Source organism: Protopterus annectens, chromosome 2.part0 (genome assembly GCF_019279795.1).
Source record: "Protopterus annectens isolate FY-2018-M chromosome 2.part0, PAN1.0, whole genome shotgun sequence".
NCBI classification, from domain to species: Eukaryota; Metazoa; Chordata; order Ceratodontiformes; family Protopteridae; genus Protopterus; species Protopterus annectens.
Genome location: NC_056728.1, coordinates 582,977,164 through 582,999,248, shown reverse-complemented (window position 1 = coordinate 582,999,248; position 22,085 = coordinate 582,977,164).

Genomic DNA, 22,085 nt, shown 5'->3' with positions numbered 1-22,085 from the left:
AACCTGCATTGAATGTAGCAATTTGCCTCCTATTAACCTGGTGAACCTGGGCATTCTGAGGCAGTGTAGCAATTGCCTCATGTACACAGACAACCCTCTCCTCTTACTTCCCAGCACTCAGATTTGTGGCAGATGCACTTATATCTCCAAACTGGAAGCCATGCACTCTCCAGCCAAGACTGGAATAGCTGGTCAAGAGGAGAAGGTCAACAGCTGCACCACACCACACTACATAGAACACATATCCCTCCAGAACACCCACCATCACAGCTCTTGCATAAAAACATAAACCACACACCCACCTTTGCGGAGGCTCTCAATAGAAATGTACCCAAACAGCAGAGACCTCCAAGGTAGAAACACACTCGACCATCACAACACAGCACAAACCACAAGACATATAGCTCACCTACACAGTGTGCCCTTCAACCTAAGCCCCTAAGGCAAAACAGCTTGCCCGATACAATAATCATAGGTGACTCAATAGTGAGGCACACTGATGTCCCACTCACTAGGTTGAATAAGGAGAAGGTAACAGTCAGCTGTCTATCAGGTGCTAGAATACGACACATAACACACGCACTCAGGTCACTCCACAACAAGTACAAGTATGACTCTGTCATTGTCCATGTATGTGTGAATGACCTCCCTGGACTACATGAAAAGAGACATGGTGGAGCTCTTGGATTATGTGGCCCAGGCAGGTATGACCCTAGCCCTGAGCAGCATCATACCATCACCCAGAATGATACCGCAGTACAAACAGAAAATGACTGACTTCAACAATTGGCTAAGTTTCTGGTGTCATTCTAAGGGGATCCAGTATCTGTCTGCTTGGGATGACATGACTGACAGACCTCAATGCTTTGCCAGAGATGGCCTGCATCTGCCACCCCTTGGTTTCTGGGTACTGGCAAAGGCTCTTGCCACCCCTATAGTGCCTTTTTTAGGTAGTGTTCCAAAGACCAAATTACCACCGTAACAGCTATAAATAAATGCAGTCTGAGGGTCATGCTGCTCAATGCTAGAAGTCTAAATCTCAAGATGCACTCACTCAAAGCACACCTCAAAATGGAGAGCATCAACATTTGTGCTGTAACGGAGACCTGGTTTAAAGCAGCAGAAAGCACCCCTGCACTACAAGGCTATAACTTATGCCACACCTTTTTGTCCCAGAACATGAACTGAAGCTCCAAAGATGGTGGTGTCTCCATATTCATAAAGGATATGCAGACCTCCAGACTAGTAGCCCAGCATAACACATCTGAGATACTCCAGGCATAACTAACATTGGGTAAGATGGCAATTCAGGTCATAGCCTGCTATAGGCCCCCAGCCATGTCCACATTCCTAAGCACCCTGGAAACTATTAAGATCCAACCCAACACTCTCATACTAGGTGATTGCAGCTACCCCTCCATCAACTGGGAAAACTACTCATGCACCAATGCACTGGCACAATGCTTCCTGGAATTCATAAGTTCCAATGCCTTGGACCAGCTCATTTTTACCCCCACTAGAGGAAGCAGCATCCTTGACCTGGTTATTACTGACATGGGCAACTGCTGCTCTACACCAATAGTCAATTCCTCCTTGGTTAGATCCGACCCAAACTAATCACCATGGAAATCCACATCTCACCCCCCCCCCCTCGCAAAGTTATCCACCATGGAAAAACTTCTGCAAAGCTGACTTTGGAATCCTAAAAACAGAAGTGGCTAACTTCACAACACCCATGCCAATGGAAAATAGATGCACGACTGCCAAATCATACACCAATGCACTGTACGGACACATATATAAATGCATGGAACTAGCCATACCCAACAGAATCAAAACACTCTCTTCCAAAAAAAGGAAACCAGTCTGGTGTTCACCTGCCATTAATAAACTCTACAACAGAAGGAAGAAACTGTTGCAGAAAAAGGTGAAGTCCCAAGACTGGAAAAATTCCCTTATTAGCCTCAACAAAAAGTTGAGATCCCTCATCAAAACCTCCAAAGCCAGCTATGAAGGCAGAATTGCAGCAGACACTAAAAACAATCACAAAGCCTTCTATAGTTATATCAAGAATTAATCTCCATGACAATACCCAGATTTGCTCTGAATTACTGCACAATGGTACCTCCTATACTGAGCCAACAGATATTGCCAAAAATAGATATTGCCAACATACTGGTCGACAGATTCACTGCCAACTTTACCCTCCTCCCCCAAAGGACCAATCTCAATACTGGAAGAATGCCAGGCACTCAGCATTACTGCAGTACAGGTTAAAGCTGTATTGTCCAAGGCCAGGAATACAGCTTCCATGGGACCCAACAATATCCATGGCTGTGTTCTACATGAATTGCAAAGTGAACTGGCATCACATTTGTGTACCCTGTTCACTCACAGCCTCACCTCAGGCTTTGTCCCTACTGAATGGTGCACTGTTACAGTCATCCCTCTTCATAAAGGAGGAGCCAGACCCTGGAAATTATCGCCCCATTAGCCTGACAAGTCTGATATGTAAGGCTATGGAGTGCATCATCATGGACCTAATTAACAAGAATGTAGGGAATCTCCAAACTCTAGATCCCACGCAATTTGTTTTTGTGAAAGTTAGATCATGCCAGCTAAACCTGGTTGACTTCTTTGAGTCAGTCACCAGAGCTGTGGATGAAGGTAAGGCAGTTCATACAGCCTACCTCGATCTGGCCAAGGCCTTTGATACCATTCCTCATGCAGGAATTATTGATAAACTCACCAAACTAGGCATCAACCCCTATATCATTAGGTAGGGTTGCAAACTGGCTCACAGATAGAACCCACAGTGTGAAAGTAGCGGACTACATGTCAGAATGCCAGCCAGTCACAAGTGGAGTCCTACAGGGATTGGCCCTGGGTCCTGTCCTGTTTGGCATCTACTTCTCAGACATCCAGGCCAACACGGAGGGACTCTGGATGAGCAAGTTCACAGATGACTGCAAGCTGGGAACCATTATTAACTCCCCAAGTGATGCAGACATCCTACAGAAAGGCCTCACTGAGACCAATGACTGGTGTTGAAACCATGGCCTTAAGCTTAATACCAAAAAATGCATCATCATCCCCTTTGGGAAAATCTCAGTTCCCACATCAATGGGAGCCCACTGAATGCTGAAGGTGTTATAAGAGATCTGGGGATGCAGGTTGACAGCAACCTCTCTTTTGACTACCACATTGCCACTGCGGTCAGAAAGTCCTTCTATGTGGCACATCTCATTACCAAGGGTTTTGCATCCAGGAAGAAAGAGGTTATTATTTCTCTCTACTCTTCCCTCATTAGACCAGTCATAGAGTATAATGCCCCATTTGGCATGTACCTCACTAGACACCTGCAACAGCTGGAGAGGCCACAAAACTACCTCATGAAGAGGATCCTAGGCATTAAACACATGTCCTACATGGAGAGACTCAAAAAACTCCAGCTATTCTCTGCCTCATATCATCTACTAAGAGGGAATCTCTGCTTGACTTACAAAGCCATGTTTTACCAAGCTCTGTTAGAAATACTACATCTAAAGAAATCCCAATCCCTCTAAACCACACACTCCAGAAACCTCAACCTCATTACCACAATCAGCAGAACATGCTGGAGGGACAGGTTCATAACCCAGAGATTGCCCATGCTCTGGAATAGACTTCCCATACATGTCAAGCGGAGCACCTCACTGGCCCTCTTCAAGAGAAATCTTGATGAGTGGATGGGAAATAGAAAGTTCACCCTGGGGATCACTCCAGTGGCTCTACTTGATAGAAGCACTGGGAACTAACGTCAGGCGGCACAATGCCAGGGCACTTCTATGGGCTAGGCGTGTAAAGGCACCAGGGCCATTAGCCTAGTACACACCTATGAATGTATAAGACAAAAGCAGATACACAAAAGTAAAAATGATACATGCAATCTAACAGCAGGATCTTCCTACCCATGCATAGGCTGGCCACACTATGCATCAGATTCAGGCAATCCATGTAAAAAAGTACAAAGGGGAGGGGAAGATTATCATAATTTGCTCAGGAGGCAAAGAGAGCATAGGAGTGAATGTCTTTCAAAGGGAAATGTTTGAGTACTGAAGATTGGTACAGTAAAACATGCTGTTGTGTGAATTGCCTGTCAGCATTTGCTGGGGGTGGGCTTTAATGTAAATGTCTTTGTGAAGGGCCTGTCTCAGTGGAAATGTTTGTGTGTATGTGTATCTGTCAATGATGTACTGGGGGCTGTGGGGGTGTGAAAATGGGTCTTCTGGGACACAGCCTCAGCAGCCTTTGCAGGACTATGGCTTGATGTACTGGACAGGTTGAAGGGATGTATGACAGATGTTTCAGCATCCCATGTATAACCCATCCCGCAAGAGCTGGCTTTACCAGGATTTGCACTGGATATGTCATGACCCTGACTGGATGCTGGTGTGCTGTGTAACAGTGAGTGATATCTGCTATGAGATGTGGCACTTTCACAACTGCTGCAACCACAGGAACCTCTTCTTCTGGGTGGAGACACTTCCACAACAGATGTAGCAATGCAAGTGCTAGTGCCATGAGAACAGGATCTTGGTCATTCATGGCCACAGTGGGTACCATCTGTGGATGTAACAGTGGACTGGCTTCATGGCTGATGATTTATCTCTAGAAGGCAAACTTGAGAGGACATGGTGTGCTTGGGTATATGACTGAGTCTATTCAATCACAAATATGGGCATACCTCTCAACTGTACAGATTTTTGCAGAATGTCCCAATTTTTTACTCGTATTTTTGGCTGTTCCTTGTAAAAATTATGTTTTTTTGACAAATCGCTGGGATTATCTAAGGATTAAAATCACTAAATAATGACATGCATTTGAGTTTCAGACTTCATATCTGCCACAAAATACATGCTAACACAAATCCTATTATTCTAGCAACTTTCTAAGTTTAAAAGAGCAATATTTAAAGTGTGTCCCTATTTTTGGGCCTTTGTCCCCCATTATGTCAGGCTTTGTCCAGACTTCTTGCACTAAGAGGTTTAGAGGTATGAATACAGGACATAGTCTCCCATAGGTGTTCACACACCTCACTTCTATGGCTGTGGTGTTAATAGCCTGTGCCTCCACGAGTGTCCTGTGCATATGCTGCCACTGACACACTAACTTTAGGTCATGAGTAACCATTTCTCAAGTGAGCTCCATTATCTACCCCTCTGTGGAACTGTCTGTCCATAGGTTCTAGGGGGCAGATTCTGCCATGTCTCTACTAGGGGCACCAAATTTACCTGACTGATAGTGTCCCCATTAACCTTTCCTCCTTGTACTGTGTGTGTTTCTTGGGTATCTCCAGGCCTAGAGGCTTTGACCATAGTCTTAGTGGGGAATGCAGTGGTCACTTTCCCTTTGTCCAACGCACTATGTACTCTCTGTCTGTGCCAGCATAACCTTGCCATCATTATCAGAGGCTGGAGATTTGCCAACATCAGGTGGAGACAATTCTACACTGCCTGTGCCAGGTAACCCTATGTGAATCCATCAAAGTCCAATACCTTATATTAGACTGACCCAACACCAGAAGTATGAATGAAACTGAGCTTTACAAATACTAACATTATAGAAGTAAATACTTTAATTGCCCACCTTGCGCAGAAGGCCACAGATGGGGAATCACTGATGTTCCTGTATAACATAAATCAGACAGCTTTAATAATTTAAACAGTGACTGAGGGGTAAAGAAGACTTACAGATAATCTTACACCTAAAGAACTCCACATATCTAGGACATCTCTAGTAGATTGTCTTGACAGCCACTCCAGCTCTGCTCCAATATCCAGCACCACTCTGTAGACCAATGTGAAGTTTCCACTCTCTCTCTCTCTCTCTCTCTCTCTCCATGTCAGTGACAGGTGGCTTACATGGTGGCCTCTACATGCTGACCAACCTTCTTATGCCAGGTGGTCAGCTCTTAATTTGGTGGTTTGTAAATTGTCTGTCACTCTGTGGAATATGGTCTCCTAACTGCAGTAATGGCCACTAACCACTTTAACATCTGTCTCCACATCTTCCACTCACAGTTTTGGAAGGCTTGTCAGCTGCATGCAGGCCAAAGCACTATTGTCCATGGAAATGGAAGGCCTAAAGTAGCACCTTATTCTCTGCTCTGGAGAACTTTGGCTTACCTGCTGATTTCTAACCTGAGTCCACAGTGTGCTTCTCCCCCCACCCCTTTTTTTTTGTATGTATTTCTCTGTAGGTATGGAAAACAGTGGAATTAGCAGGCTTGTCCCTTAGTGGCCCAACAAAATCATTACACCATCAGTCCTTCCCTTGCCCATTTAGCATGCCCTTTCAGTTTCTGACAGTTACATAGCTGTATCCACACTCTAGTTAATGTCAGGCACATATGTTTGCTAAACAAATGTCCTCCACAAAACAATGCCTATACTTTTGCAACTGCCGTGTTTCAGACCTTAAATGCCAAGGTGATATGAATGTTTCCCTCAAGGTTAATAAAATAGTTCTTTAAAAGACACATATGTGTAATGTATACGTCAGCCAAATTCTGGTACTGAAACTGATACCAGAAGCCAAGCAAGGAAATACTGAACTAAGCTCTAAGTATATGATGATGGATGTGCCATTTATTATGCTTAACAACACTTCATCCCAACAATTGCTTTACCTGTGCAGTCCCCCTCTTAATACACCTTTCCAAAACACAAAAAACAAAGACAACAAGGCATGTAATACAATCAGCTGAATGAAATATAAAAAAGTACAAGCAGCATAAACACGGAAGACAATATTTAATGAAATAAAAGATGAGCATTTATGCTCCCCAAAATTTTTAGGAACTTCTTCAGAACAAATATATTTTCAAAAGCTGAAACAACTTAAATAACTTTAACTTACATGATTTATGCCACCTGACAGCTTAATAATAATTATTAAAGAGACACACACCTACCAAGATTTCACATAACATTTCTAAATACAAAATATTTGAAACAACAGCAAAAAATGAATGATGCTTAATAAACCCAAACTAAAATATATTAAAGTTTGTAAATAATCTAAGCATTTCCCTAAAAAATTATTTACTTCATGTGTACTCTTTCTATTTTAGAACACATATGAGGTAAATTGTATCATTTAATCCTGGGGGTGTATCTGCTGAAAGCAGGAGCCATCTGTGTAGTTCCTTTACTTCAAACAAATTGTTGGAAGTACACCCCCCCCAGATCTAAATTAATTTGTTCAACCACTTTAAAATAAACTTCTTAAAACTGAAACAAACCAAGAAATTCATAAAAAGAATATTATTCATGCCTTTATATCTGATGACCACATTGTGTTTATGTGTTTATACACACACACACACGCACACACACACACACACACACGCACACATGCACACACGCACACACACACACACACACACACACACACACACACACACACACACACACACATATATATATATATATATATATATATATATATATATATATATATATGGATCTACTTCTGTTTCCTTAATTCCCACTTAATCAAACTATAAAATGATGAGACAATGTTGCTGAACATTTAGTTTAACGTACACCCAGATCACCATAATTTAACTTGGGGAAGCTAAGCAATTGGCTACCATGATGAACTTTGCCCTTATCTCCACAACAGTGTGATCTCAGAGTTTTTATATTTAGTTGGGGGAGATGAAGCCCCCCACTTGGGTGGGTTTGATTTGCTTCAGTTTCTTTTTAAAGTGTTGGAAGTCGTGTAGTTAGTTTCCTGGGGTTAATTACACTGATCCGCGTGTTCATTAAAGTAAATTTTTGTCATTGTCATCTAGTCATTTTGTACTTCAATTATGTGGGAATTCCGGAAATAGAAGTAGATCTATACCTGGTTTACAGGAATGACAACTGCAGGTACATTCCTTATAAATTAATATATCTACCATTAAATGGGTGACTCAGATTCATATTAATAATTTCATATTAGTCCATATCTCCCAATTTCTTAGAGCAAGAAATCTGGACAAAATCCCAAATAATGGGTGGACAATGGTCCAAAACTAGAAACACTTTTAAAATTTTGATCTTACAAACTTAGAAAGTTAATAGAATAAGAGGTTTTGTATTAGTATAAATTTTCTGAAGGATATGAAGTCTGAAACTGACATTATGTTCTGACTTCAGTCCTCAATGATTTGCCAGTGATTTACCAGAAAAAACACAATTTTAAGAGAAACGGATGAAAAATCTGAGACAAAAATCTGGAGTCTCTGCAAAAATCTGGACAGTTGAGATGTATGTATCAGTCCTCTTTTTATACATTAAATGTTTGGGTTCCAAAATTTTGTCAGTGTTACCACAAATGGTTTTCCAATTATTCATAATGACTGCTTTTACTATCAACTGAAAAGGGAAGTTGGAACACTCTAAAAAATTCAGACACATTAGCTATTTAAGTCTTATTATGGTAAACCATGCACCAAAACTGGTTGAAAAGAAAGATGTCTATTGGCTTTAACCTCATTATAAATATTAAGAAGTTCAGCAAGGGAGTAGTGTCTAATTTAAAAAGCTCTATTAAAAATGAACATTCAACTTCAAATTTATGATCACTGGAGAAAATTCTAGTAGCATTAATAACTGGCCTCTAGCGATGTTGAACTTCATGGTCTTTGGATGCTGGCTTTTAAAGAGGATATAATTGTTGGTGAAAGTTTAATGTACCTTTCCAGAATATGTAAGAGTAGTGAAAAGCTTGGTAAATGTTTAAAATGTAAGGATCTACTTTAGTGAGTCCTGTAATGCTAAGACTGACTGGCCACAAAATGGACTTAAATGTTAAGTCTGAGATGACCATTTCTCTGAATATTCCCTTTGCTTCAAGGTACAATGATCTGGCAGCTAGTTTGTATATAGGTTCAGGATATGTAAAGGACTTGCCCCTACATCAAAAACTGCAGGGGAACTTGCCCCACTGCAAAAACAGAAGTTTTAATGAGAAGAGTGATGTTTGTTATTTGCTCTTCTGCATTTTCAGTCTGTTTTTTGTTTGTTTTTTTTTTTTAGTTTTGTTTTTATTTGTTTTTTCCAGCATGTTGGCACTTGGCTTTACAAGTCCTTATATTTTAACAGGGAGTCAAAAAACCTATTTCATATTATGTAGACCAAGTTCAATAGTAGCTAGTTGACAAAACAGACTTGTAAAACGTAGCACTTACCTTGTACAAGCAGAGTTTACTTTGCCTTAACAATTCCTCTGAGTTTCAGCAGTTCAAGTTTGGAAATTGCTTCCCTATGACTTCTTCCATAGCTCAGTGAGGCTTTGTGTCTGCATTCATACATTTATCATGCAGATTCACCTGGTTGGTCATGATGATTATGTTAATTTGGGCTCAGCTCTTTATTGTTTTTGAATTGCTCCGTTTGTGTGATGAGAATGCCTACTAAGTATCACATTCAATTGTCCTCACTGTTGTTCATATGCCTGGATCCTTGCAAAAGGGCAGTCCAGGCCATGCCTCCAGGAAGGAACTATAATTCCACATTTAACTTTATGTAAATATAGTGCCTGCTTTCTTAACAATAGGACTGCCACATTTCACTCTTTAAATGTCACTGTGAATTATAACAGTACAGTACCTATATTATTCTAGCCTGGCACCCATAATGTAAATGAGATGCCTATCAATGCCCATCTGTGCATGGCAGATGGTACACATGAGAACTGCTTTGGGTGCCAATATTCTGCCATTTTCTCCCAGTGATTCTTCAAGATGAGATGTCATAGCTGAAGGAGAGGATAGTACTCCTTTTAGAGTGAATAGGTATTGTATGGGGGCGTCAAAAATCATTCTCTAACTCCTCTATAAAGATGACAGCCAGCGGCTACTGGAGGGCAGCTGTTAATGGCCTTGGTATAAGACTGTATCCTGGAATATTTTAGACCAGGCTGTCACCCATGTCATTGTCATCCCTTGCATGGGAAACAGTGTTGTCCCCATTAAGTAGCATGTGGTGCTGTAATCCTAAATTCCAAGGCCGATGGGAGGATGAAATCAAACAGTAGTTGCCACCTGTGTACTCTAAGTAGAACTTAGTCGTACGTATATAACATGGTGCTACTTGCCATCCACAGATATTACAGTGTTTTTTTCATACCATAGCTCCTGAATACATTGCAGTGAATAGATAGTGTCAGAGGAGGAGTGCCAGGGTGAATATACTTACTTCAGAATACACAACATTTGATAATACAAACAGTATAGATTCAGCTTCATACAAATACTGTTCATAAATGACTGCTACTCCTGTGATAACTTTTATCTTTCAAAGGCTGCAGCATGACTGATGAATTCTAGTATTGTGCATGAAGGTATGCATACTTTCTGACATACACATTAGATGTTAAGGCTGTGCTTTCCCACACTGTGATGATCCCTGTGTGTTAAATTCCCCCCTCACATGTGTGTCCTGATAATTTCTTGGTTAAGGTTTCTGCCTCTTTATAATAAGTATTTCATTAGACACGAGAACTATGTGTGAACAACTGTTTTATTTGTGTACATTTGTGTTGTGTGCAGTGTTTGTCAATATAGTGTGTCATGTGTATTTTTTTTTAAATACCTTTCTCACTCTCTGCTGCTGAGCGTCTCACCAAGCAACTACGCACTGTCCCCACAGGACTCTCCCCTGCGTTTTTTCTTGTGGCCAAAGTACCAGCTACAGTGTGTTGTGTATCCTAACGTCTGCACCCATAACCATCGGTCTAGGAACCAACAAACAGTTTAATCAAAGCGTCCCTTGGAACCCTACAGGACTCTCCCCTGCATTTTTTCTTGTGGCCACAGTACCAGCTACAGTGTGTTGTGTATCCTAACGTCTGCACCCATAACCATCGGTCTAGGAACCAACAAACAGTTTAATCAAAGCGTCCCTTGGAACCCTACAGGACTCTCCCCTGCATTTTTTCTTGTGGCCACAGTACCAGCTACAGTGTGTTGTGTATCCTAACGTCTGCACCCATAACCATCGGTCTAGGAACCAACAAACAGTTTAATCAAAGTGTCCCTTGGCACCCTACAGGACTCTCCCCTGCATTTTTTCTTGTGGCCACAGTACCAGCTACAGTGTGTTGTGTATCCTAACGTCTGCACCCATAACCATCGGTCTAGGAACCAACAAACAGTTTAATCAAAGTGTCCCTTGGAACCCTACAGGACTCCCCCTGCGTTTTGTCTTGTGGCCACAGTACCAGCTACAGTGTGTTGTGTATCCTAATGTCTGCACCCATAACCATCGGTCTAGGAACCAACAAACAGTTTAATCAAAGCATCCCTTGGAACCCTACAGGACTCTCCCCTGTGTTTTTTCTTGTGGCCACAGTACCAGCTACAGTGTGTTGTGTATCCTAACATCTGCACCCATAACCATCGGTCTAGGAACCAACAAACAGTTTAATCAAAGTGTCCCTTGGAACCCTACAGGACTCTCCCCTGCGTTTTTTCTTGTGGCCACAGTACCAGCTACAGTGTGTTGTGTATCCTAACGTCTGCACCCATAACCATCAGTCTAGGAACCAACAAACAGTTTAATCAAAGCATCCCTTGGAACCCTACAGGACTCTCCCCTGCGTTTTTTCTTGTGGCCACAGTACCAGCTACAGTGTGTTGTGTATCCTAACATCTGCACCCATAACCATCGGTCTAGGAACCAACAAACAGTTTAATCAAAGCGTCCCTTGGAACCCTACAGGACTCTCCCCTGCGTTTTTTCTTGTGGCCACAGTACCAGCTACAGTGTGTTATGTATCCTAACGTCTGCACCCATAACCATCGGTCTAGGAACCAACAAACAGTTTAATCAAAGCATCCCTTGGAACCCTACAGGACTCTCCCCTGCGTTTTTTCTTGTGGCCACAGTACCAGCTACAGTGTGTTGTGTATCCTAACGTCTGCACCCATAACCATCGGTCTAGGAACCAACAAACAGTTTAATCAAAGCGTCCCTTGAAAGTATGTGTCCCTGTAGAATGTGCTATATGATGAACTAGTGTCTTGGTTAATGCTAGAGTGAATTAGTGCTCCCCTGCTAATTACCACATAAAGCAGATGCCAGCAGCCCCTGTTCTATCTCTACAGCTACCCTCAGCCTTTATACTGTTCCTGTGCTATTCTACCATTCTTACTTCCCCCCCCCGGACCTTAAGCCCATACCCGCTCTCACTGCATTTCTGCCTATTCTTACTGACTATAGTCTCCCACTTACTACCTTGAAGATACTACTATCTCTACTTTGTTTTCTCCTGCTCCTCGCTGCTAGTATATATTCTCTCCCCCTCCTTTTCTCTCACTGTCTAGTCTATCTCAGCCTTTCCTCTCTGACTTTCTGTAAGTATAGCTGTCTATGTAATTTGTGCCCTGTGTGGTCCTCCAAAGCTCTCTGCTCTTATATGTATGCCAGCTATTCTCTTAGCAATACTATATACTCACCATCTACTTGCCCTCTACTCTCCCGATTGTTTCCAGGCAGACCTGCCTTCTACCTTCCTTTTGCACTTCCCGCTCCGTTCGCCCTGCGGGCTCACTCGGCTCCCCTACCCTGCCCCCAATTCCCACCCGCCCCCAGTACATCTATCTTTATACCTAATAAGCCACTCCCTCCACCCACACCCTCCAGCCTCACCTAATTAACTCATCACTTATAACCCACCAATTACTCACTCCTATCTCACCTACTCTCCTGCTTAACCTATCTACTTCACATAAACTCATAGTTCTTAAACAACTATCACTATTACCTCCCTAACATAGATACACTGCTGCAGTATTACTCTTGATGTACATCATGTATACTAAACCATTAACCTTTACAACTCTGTTACTACTACCTATCTGCCTTTCCTACATACACTATCTCACCAGACCTCTATATACCAAACACACACCCCCATCCCATTCTACCACCTCCACACCCTTACAACTAATTCACTCCTCATTCTTCATATCCCCTAACCTCTACTCCCATAACAATTCCTTGCTCTTCAACTACAAATTCCTATCACACCCTAGAACCACTATTCAAATAGACACCACTCTCAACCCAACACACTCCTCCAACTTCAACCCCAATACCAAGTTTCTTAAGCACCTCTCTTACCTCATACACCACACTATCTCCATACTTACCTCTGGAGATATACACCCAAATCGGCCCTTCTGCCACTCCCATCTCTCCCTCCCCATCTCCTGTTCCCCACTCAATTAGTAGGCCCCTCCACTTCACTGCACTCAATGCCCAAAGCATATGTAATAAAATCCCACAACTTCATGCCTGGCTCTATCATAACAAACCTGATTTTCTTTCCATATCAGAATCATGGCTCAAGCCACACATTAAAGACTCAGAACTTACTCCACCTAACTACAGTATTATCAGACATGATAGAACTCATAAAAAAGGAGGAGGTGTATGTCTCCTCTTCCCCTCGTCCCTCTCAGTCACCCCTACTCTAAACCTGTCCCCAAATTTGGAAAAGCTGAATTACTTTTAACCCTTCTTCAAGTAAACAAACAAAAATCCATCTGCATAGCCACTCTTTACATCCCTCCTGGGGATAATATCCCTGTCCTAGAAGACATTCTCTCCTGGCTCTCATCCAATATCACAAATGAAACTATAATCCTTGGAGATGTTAACATTAACTGGGAAAAGATACAATCCCCATCCAACTCCATCAATATAAATCTTTATAACTTCACACAACTTATTAACTCCCCAACCAGACCCTCCAAAGACCTCATATCTGGCAGCACCTTAGACTGGATTCTAGTTTCCCACCCACACTACTACTCCAAGAGTGGTACCCTTCCTGATCCACTTGGAGACCATCTCCCCACATTTGCCCTTCGCCTTCCCTTCTTCCTTCAACTATCCCACTCCTACATCACTACTCGCCTTTTAAAAGACTTTAACCACAATGCTTTCTCCGACACTCTAAAAAGCACCAACTGGAATCCATTAAGAACTCTATCCCTTGATAACACAGTTACTTACTTCAATACAACCTTCCTAGGCTTGCTTAACTCCGTTGCTCTATTAAGAACTAAACGCACAAAAAGTAAATCCGTCCCTTGGCTAACTAGAAACACCCTAATTATGATGCGAAATCGCGATAAAGCCTGGAACCACTATCACAAAACAAAAACTTCCATTTCCTTTAATGAATACAAAATACTTCGCAACAAAGCAAAAAAACTCATTAACACCGACCGCAAAGCGTATTTTTCCACTCTCCAAAATAAACACAACAATAACCCCAAGAAATTCTGGGATGGTATCTCTTCCCTTCTAAACCCAGGTAGAAAAGAAAACCCATGCCCTGACCCAAATGCCTCAGACTCAGATCTAGCTACCCAATTTAACTCATTCTTTATTGACTCCATCTCTAAATTAACATCATCCTTTACCACAAAGCTATCAGCACCCCAGCAACCTCCTCAGAACCCCTTCTCTCAAAACTTCAATACCTCCCAATGTCCTCACTTCAACACAAACCCTATTCCCATCTCTACTATAAAAAAACTTCTTCAAAAACTAAAACCATGTTCTAATGCTCCCGATGAAATACCCTCCTTCTTCCTAAAAACTGCTGCAGAAGCCATAGCCTACCCTATCAGCATCCTAATAAATCGATCTATTTCTGAATGCCATGTTCCCCAGATTTGGAAAAAGGCCTACATTATTCCACTCCACAAAGGTGGCAATAATAATGACATCTCCAACTTCCGTCCCATCGCTATCCTATCCCCCATCTCTAAAGTTCTCGAAAAATGCTTCCACCTACAACTCCTACCCTAGCTTATCAATAATAACCTACTAACTCCCACTCAACATGGATTCCGTCCTGGCCATAGTACTACCACAGCTCTCCTCTCCTCTCCTTCCTTGAAACTGTAAACAAGGCCCGTGACTCTGGTCTCATCATTTCCACCCTCCTCTTAGACCTCTCTAAAGCATTCGACACCACCTCTCATAACCTTCTTCTTACTAAGCTCTCTAAACTACACTTATCCCACTCCTCTATTAACTGGTTCACCAGCTACTTATCAGATAGGCAACAAGCAGTCAAGTAGAAAAAAGCAATTTCCCCTTTCCAATTCACAGCCACTGGTGTACCCCAAGGCTCAATTCTAGGACCCCTTCTATTTAACATCTTCATCAATGACTTCCACCAGGCCATCCCTCACTCTAAACTTGTTCAATATGCAGATGATTCAACAATAATCTGCTCTTTCTCCTGCTCATCTACACTAATGAAACTTACCTAAGAAGCTTTCTCTGCTACAGAACTATGGATGCTTCAGAATCATTTAGCACTAAATGCTAATAAGACTAAACTGATGTTATTTTCCCCCTCCAGAAGCATTACCCTAGATAAACACTCTTTCCTTATTACCAGTAAAAATAACACTTCTCTTGAAACTGTCTCTACTGTCAAACTTTTGGGTATCCTAATTGATGACCAACTAAAGTTTGACAACCATTTGCAGAAAAATATCAAAAAACTCACAAAAAATTAGACATGCTTTACTGCCATTACCAATTTATCTCTCCCCCCACCAGGCTCACTCTTACAAACACTTACCTAACCCCATCCCTACTATATGGAGCCTCTATCCTTACCAACCTGCACTCCTCCCTCAAATCTAAACTCTCCTCCTGCTACTATAAGATTGCAAAATTCGCAACTGGCCACAGATCCAACACCCATCACTGTACCTCCCTACACCAACTGAAATGGCTGGAACTCCCCAATTATCTCATCTATACACAACTCATCCAAGCACATAAACTTATATTTAATGCCTCTCTCTGCCCCTCCCTCATCTCAACCTTTAAAATGCATCTTCCTAACAGATGCCTACGATCCAACCAACAAAATCTAATTGAACTGCATAAACCCTCTCACCCACCTGGCAAACATCTCCTTTCCTTCTGCCTCGCACGCCACTGGAACTCCCTCCCACCTCTCATCCATACCACCAGTAGCCTCTCTGTCTTTAAATCTCTTCTCCACTCTCACCTAACATCACTGTGGGAATGCTCTTGCTCTCATCCTGCATAATATCTCTATCTATAATCCCTCCCTACCTCTAACACTTCTGTTGACACCTTCTTAGTAACTGTCTCTCTTTAGTCCTCCTTAAAACATTTATATTGGGGTAATTTGCACTACCTTTTTCAACTGAACAAACTCAATTATTAACACCATGATTCTTTTTCTACCCTGACATTGACTATTCCTAAATTGTAATACTTTTCTACTCTGACACTTAACATTGGGATATTGCATCTACCCTGCTATTGATCATTGCTACAACTCTGATACTTTATCTACTCTGACATTTTATTTTCTAAATTCTCTTAACCTCTATCTGCATCTAGTAGATTCACAGTTATGTCTTCTTAGTACTCTGTGTAACTTAGAATTTTTTTTAATATTTTTTTTTTGTAACACTGTAATTATAACTAGCTGTTCTTTTTTTTTGTAATAATGTTATTATAACTAGTTGTATCTTTGGAGCTTTTCTCCCCAGGACTCCATTGAAAACGGGCTCCTCAAGGCCCAATGGACCACCCTGGTAAACAAACTGCAAATAAATAAATAAATAAATAAATAAATATGTTTCCTTCACTTAAAACCTGTGAAGGAAAGTGTATGCATGAGCAACATTTTTTCCTTTGTATATGCACATTTGTCTCAGACATCTTATTGCTGTATTTTGAACTACAGACACCTGCTCTTCTGTCCATCGTGATAATCTTTTGCCTTTCAGACCACGGGTGATGATGACTTTGGATACTCCTTTTATTTGTATATGTTAACATCTTTTTTAAATTGAGAGGTGTATTTGTTGTGCATTCAAATATATCGGGTGTAAGTTAATTGTATGATAAGTACGTCAGTTTTCTTTTTTGTTGCATTTGTATTTCACTTTTCCCACCCTCTTTGCCACTGTCTTTCAATTACCTACTTTTATTTTATTATTTTGTTTTTCTCCATTTATTTTACTATTATATGCAGCAGCAGCAAGGCCTGCACCCAGCCCTCAGTCAAGGACTTTCACCCCTCACAGGTGGCAGCAACAATGCCACCAACACCACCATGGGACACACCCACAACACCAGAATCTCAGCTTGATGCAGTCACCTCCACATCTTCTGCACTACATACACACCCCACTTTATGTAGCTAGATGGCAGAGCTGTTGTACCCACCGGTAACAGTACCACTGAAGGTGACCAGCATCCTTTAGACATTATGGGGAAGATAACTGACAAGAGGTTAGATGCCCAAATCTGTCATACAGAGAAACCAGTACCACCCCTGTCTAGCACTGTCTCCACAATTTGAGACAGGGAGCAGTAGTGATGGCATCTAGGGTGGTGAGTAATCTCCCACTGAATCACAGCTGCCAAGGCAGCTGTGGAACCCTACTCCATCTCCCATCCTGGCATTCCCCTCTCTTTTGTATCACTGCTCACCTCTATTAGTTGTACAGTGCTCACCTCACCCTGGTCTCCCCTCTGTCTGTCTGGTGTCTACTTCCCCATTGTTTTCCCGCTTCCCTCATAGGGTTTCTCCACCCCTTATCAGGACTGCCTGTATTTGCCTGCTAACAGTATAACCCTCTTACCTTCCTCTTACTTCTCTTCCTTCTCTCCCTCCCCAACTTTCTTTCTCTTAATGCATGAGAAATAGGAACCTGTCCTACAAAAAAGTACTTACCCCATCTTCCCCACCTCGGTCTTGATTATTAGATCTACATTAAACTAGATAAACACACCTCACTCATGTCCATATAAGGCTTCCAAATCCATTTTATTTTCCTTTATGCTCCTCCTACTGTATGAGGTTGGTCACAAAGAGCACCTTTGATGCCCATGTAGAACTGGTGACCACAACTACTATTTTACATTTAACAAGCTCTCAACCATCCGGATTTTCTCACAACGGCCTGATTTTCACCTTATATTTTTGGTCTGCTCCTCTTTAAATTTGGGTTTTCTGGCAAATCACTGAGGACTGAAATTACTAAATAATGACTAACATTTGAGTTTCACGTTTCACACTTTGTATGCTTCAGAAAATGTATGCCAAAAAAATTATATTATTCTAACAACTTTCTAAGCAATATTTAAAATCTGTCCCTTTTCTGGGCCTTTGTCCCCCATAATTTTAGGCTTTGTCCAGATTTCTTGCTCTAAGAAGTTGAGAGGTATGCAGCCAGGCCGCCATATTTCAAACTTCCATGTGCTATATACAGTCTCTGTAGTTCAGTACTTATATTGGTCTTTTCTGCCACTAGTCATGCAAATGAACTGAGGGTCATGGTATGACATTTGGCACTGATGAAAGTAGGTATAACTAAAAAGTGTTGACCACTTCTCTTTGTAAAGTATTACACTCCCAGCTATGGCTTTGGATCATGACTTTAGAAATATAATGGGAAGTGCGCTGAGGAATTGTTGCTGCAGCATTTATTACTTCATCAGTCAGGTGTGTGACACACAACTACTGCATGTTTTCCTGATGCTACTATCTGGCTGTAGCTGAGCATGCAAATGAACTGGCTTTTGTAGTACATATGATGAAGGATCTGGGTTCAAATCCAATAGGAGTAGAGATGTAGTTGGCTGATCTTGTAACCAGTGCCATTCCTTCATCCGGCACTCCTCAACTCCAAGCAGAGGAGAGTAAAAAGGCTGTTCCTCTGGTCTGGCACTCCTCCAGTGAGGAGCAAGGTCTTTCTCCCTGAACAACAGACAAGAAAAAAAAAGGTCTTTTTCCTGACTTGCTGATGCTCCTCAACCCTGCATTGTGGAACCGCACTCCTTGCTGGGTGCCGTTTTCAAATGTCACTAAATAAAGACAGCTATTTGAGTTTTCAGGCATCACAACCATCAGAAAGTGTATGCTTATGCAATATCTGTTATTCTGGCAACTTTCTAAATAAAGAAAAACCTTTTAACTGTAACAAACTGCCTTCTGGGTTCATTCAGTTCATATAGGCGTTGCATAAAAGCACACCATTGTTACAGCAGTTGCATTATAGGACAGGTAAACATTCAGTCTGGACATACTTATGCATGTGTGGTTTGCCACTGTATTTACATTTTGTCTCCCTCACCATTTTTCTCACTCTCTCTCTTCCTCTGTGTACATATGTATGTTGTTTATCTTTTCCTCTTATCATTCAACATTTATATGCCAGAAACATCACAGTCAGTGGTGACTCCAGCTGCCACACATATAACCTTGGTAGCAGCAACACCTCTCTCCTTCCTCTGTGTATCTGCTCTGCTGCCCCTTCTCTAATGTCTTCCACATCCCTCATTGTGTTACCACATTCCCTCACAGTCTTACCTGGGACATATGTGTTTTTATATGGCCCTACTGCCTTCACTAACTCTCCAACCGTCACCTTAACTGCTTTCACTATATATAAATATCTATCTATCTATCTATTCTATATATATCTGCATAAATATTTATATATATATATACACATATATACTTAGAATAAAAATAGACTAGCACGCAAGCCTTGTGGCCCTATTGTCAAAATTGTGCATTTAAATGAGAAAAAGCACAATCGATCTGAGTGTATGATGGATGAGCACTGCTGCTGCTTGTACTACCCTTTGGCCACACCATACTCTTATACAATCTTTCTACAGGGCTCCCTACAGAAATGCTGAGTGCCAAGGTGGCAAAAAAAAAAAAAAAAAAAGTCCAAAAACACAGAAGAGATAATCTTGAAAATCACTCTTCACTTTTAAACTTCTTTTTGCAGGAAGGGCAAACCCCCCCTGCACCCCACACCCATCATCCCTTGAACTTATATATTTATAGGTTTGCTATCAAAATTTGGAAACTGCATTGGTCGAATGGCATGTAGTTGACTTGCAGTTTCAAAGTTGGCAGAATGTCAAACCCAAATGTGTAAGTGTAAGTCGAGCATTTGGGTTCGACATTGTGCAGGGGGATCGCGATTCAGTGAGAACTGGGAATTATCCCATTTCCTCAGTGTAGTGTGATCTCGGAGTTGGTATATTTAATGTGCAGGGGATGTGGGGTGCAGGGGGATGTTGCCCCCCCTCAAAATAGTGGAATTAATGTACCATTGACTGTACAGTTTAATGGTATGTTAACGTGCATAGTAGGAGGTGAATGACATCACCTCCTGCTATGTCAAATACATTGAACCATGGTTGTCGATGTATTCATTTTTGCTTTGGCTTACTTTTCAGCATTACGAATTCCACATTTTGTGTTGGCATTCTAAATGGTCGACTGAAGCAGATTCAAAATGCCAGTAGGAAACCCTATATATATATATATATATATATATAAAGATATATATATATATATATATATATATATATATATATATATATATATATAGATATATATATAAATACATACAAGGGCACCCGCAGGCAGATGCAAGGGGGTGCAAGTCTGGATTTTCATAAGCTACCAATGCAAAACATCATTAAACATCGTTTCTGCAAACTCTTTTTTTTAGGCTACCTGGTGTGGCAAAACATAGTTTCTGAAAACTTTCAGCTTTTTTTTTTTTTTTTTTTTTTGTAAAGCCTGCATTGTTTGGAGTCGGAGAGGAGATGTTATTGGAGATGGCACAGTCACATGATGCATAACTGACAGCTTCAGTTTCCTCTTTAAACTGCATCTCTCTACAACCGTTAGAAGTAGAAGATTCATGATGATCATGTACGTTATCACACGTACTCCACAGACACAGTGATAAGGAGTATCGTGCTTGTGTGGCAGACTGGTGTGCTGCATTTGATGATGGAACTGAAGGTAGGTGTCAGTTCGACTGGGTTGGACGAAGAAAGAAGAGCCTCCATACCTAGACTAGTATACTCGTCAAGAGAGGAGAGAGACTCCTGACTGAACTTAAGGTAGGTGGTTCTGGGTTGAGTTGGAAGGAACTGGGAAGAGAAGAACCAAGAAAGAAACTCCAGTCCTGACTTCTGAGTCAATTTCTTTTTTGTACGCTTCCAGCCAGGCCAGCTTGGCACCAAAATGGCACATTTCAGATGAGATGGATGAAGCCAAGTGACCTGATGTGACTCACAAGTGTGTGTGTGTCCAGTGTTTTCTCCTGGTGTCCAGTGCCCCTGCCCTCCCTGTTCCCAATCTCATGCCATGCTTCTTGCCTTTGCCTGTGCAGACTGCAGACAGAATCTGCGGCTAACAGCTTCTCCATCAACCATTGCATCCACGATGTACTGCCTGACATGAGGCCTGCCAAAGAACCTTGAAAGAAGCTCATGGCCTACTCCTGACTGGCTGACTCCAAGAGGAGCTCTTTCAAGGTTCTTCAGCAGACGACATGTCAGGCATTCACATCGTGGATGTGATGGTCGACGATGGAGATGCTCAGCTGTTTTTTTTTTAATTGAATCCTCCTGGTTTCCAGTTTGGCGCCAAAATGTAAAAGTGGTGCACTTTAGACAGAGTGTGTATGTGATTCACATCTTCTCACTCCTTTGCAAGCAATCTGTATATATATCTTGCCTTTTGGTGCTGCTGTACCGCACCGCTCCCAAGTACAAGCCATTGTTCAGTGGAGTGGTATGTTATTTTGTCCCATGTTTTGAAAGGTGCCAAGAAAGGGGAGAGCTAGTTGGATGTAGAATGTCAAGAAGATGCAGTAGGAAGGATCCAGAGACTCAGTACCCACTGCATTATCTGGTGTGGCACAACAAATCCCGGGAATTGGAACAGGAACTTCAGAAGAAGCAGGTGGGCGTTGCACAATTGTAGAAGACAAGGTGCTAAAATGTTTGTGTGTGTGTGTGTGTGTGTGTGTGTGTGTGTGTGTGTGTGTGTGTGTGTGTGTGTGTGTGTGTGTGTGTGTGTGTGTGTATAGACAGTGTATACATATAAACATGCATATATGCAGAGCAGGCAACCATGCAGAGAGAGAGAATGGAGCTGCTGCCTGTACATTTAGACAAGACCAGTTTGAATAATGTGGCAACTAT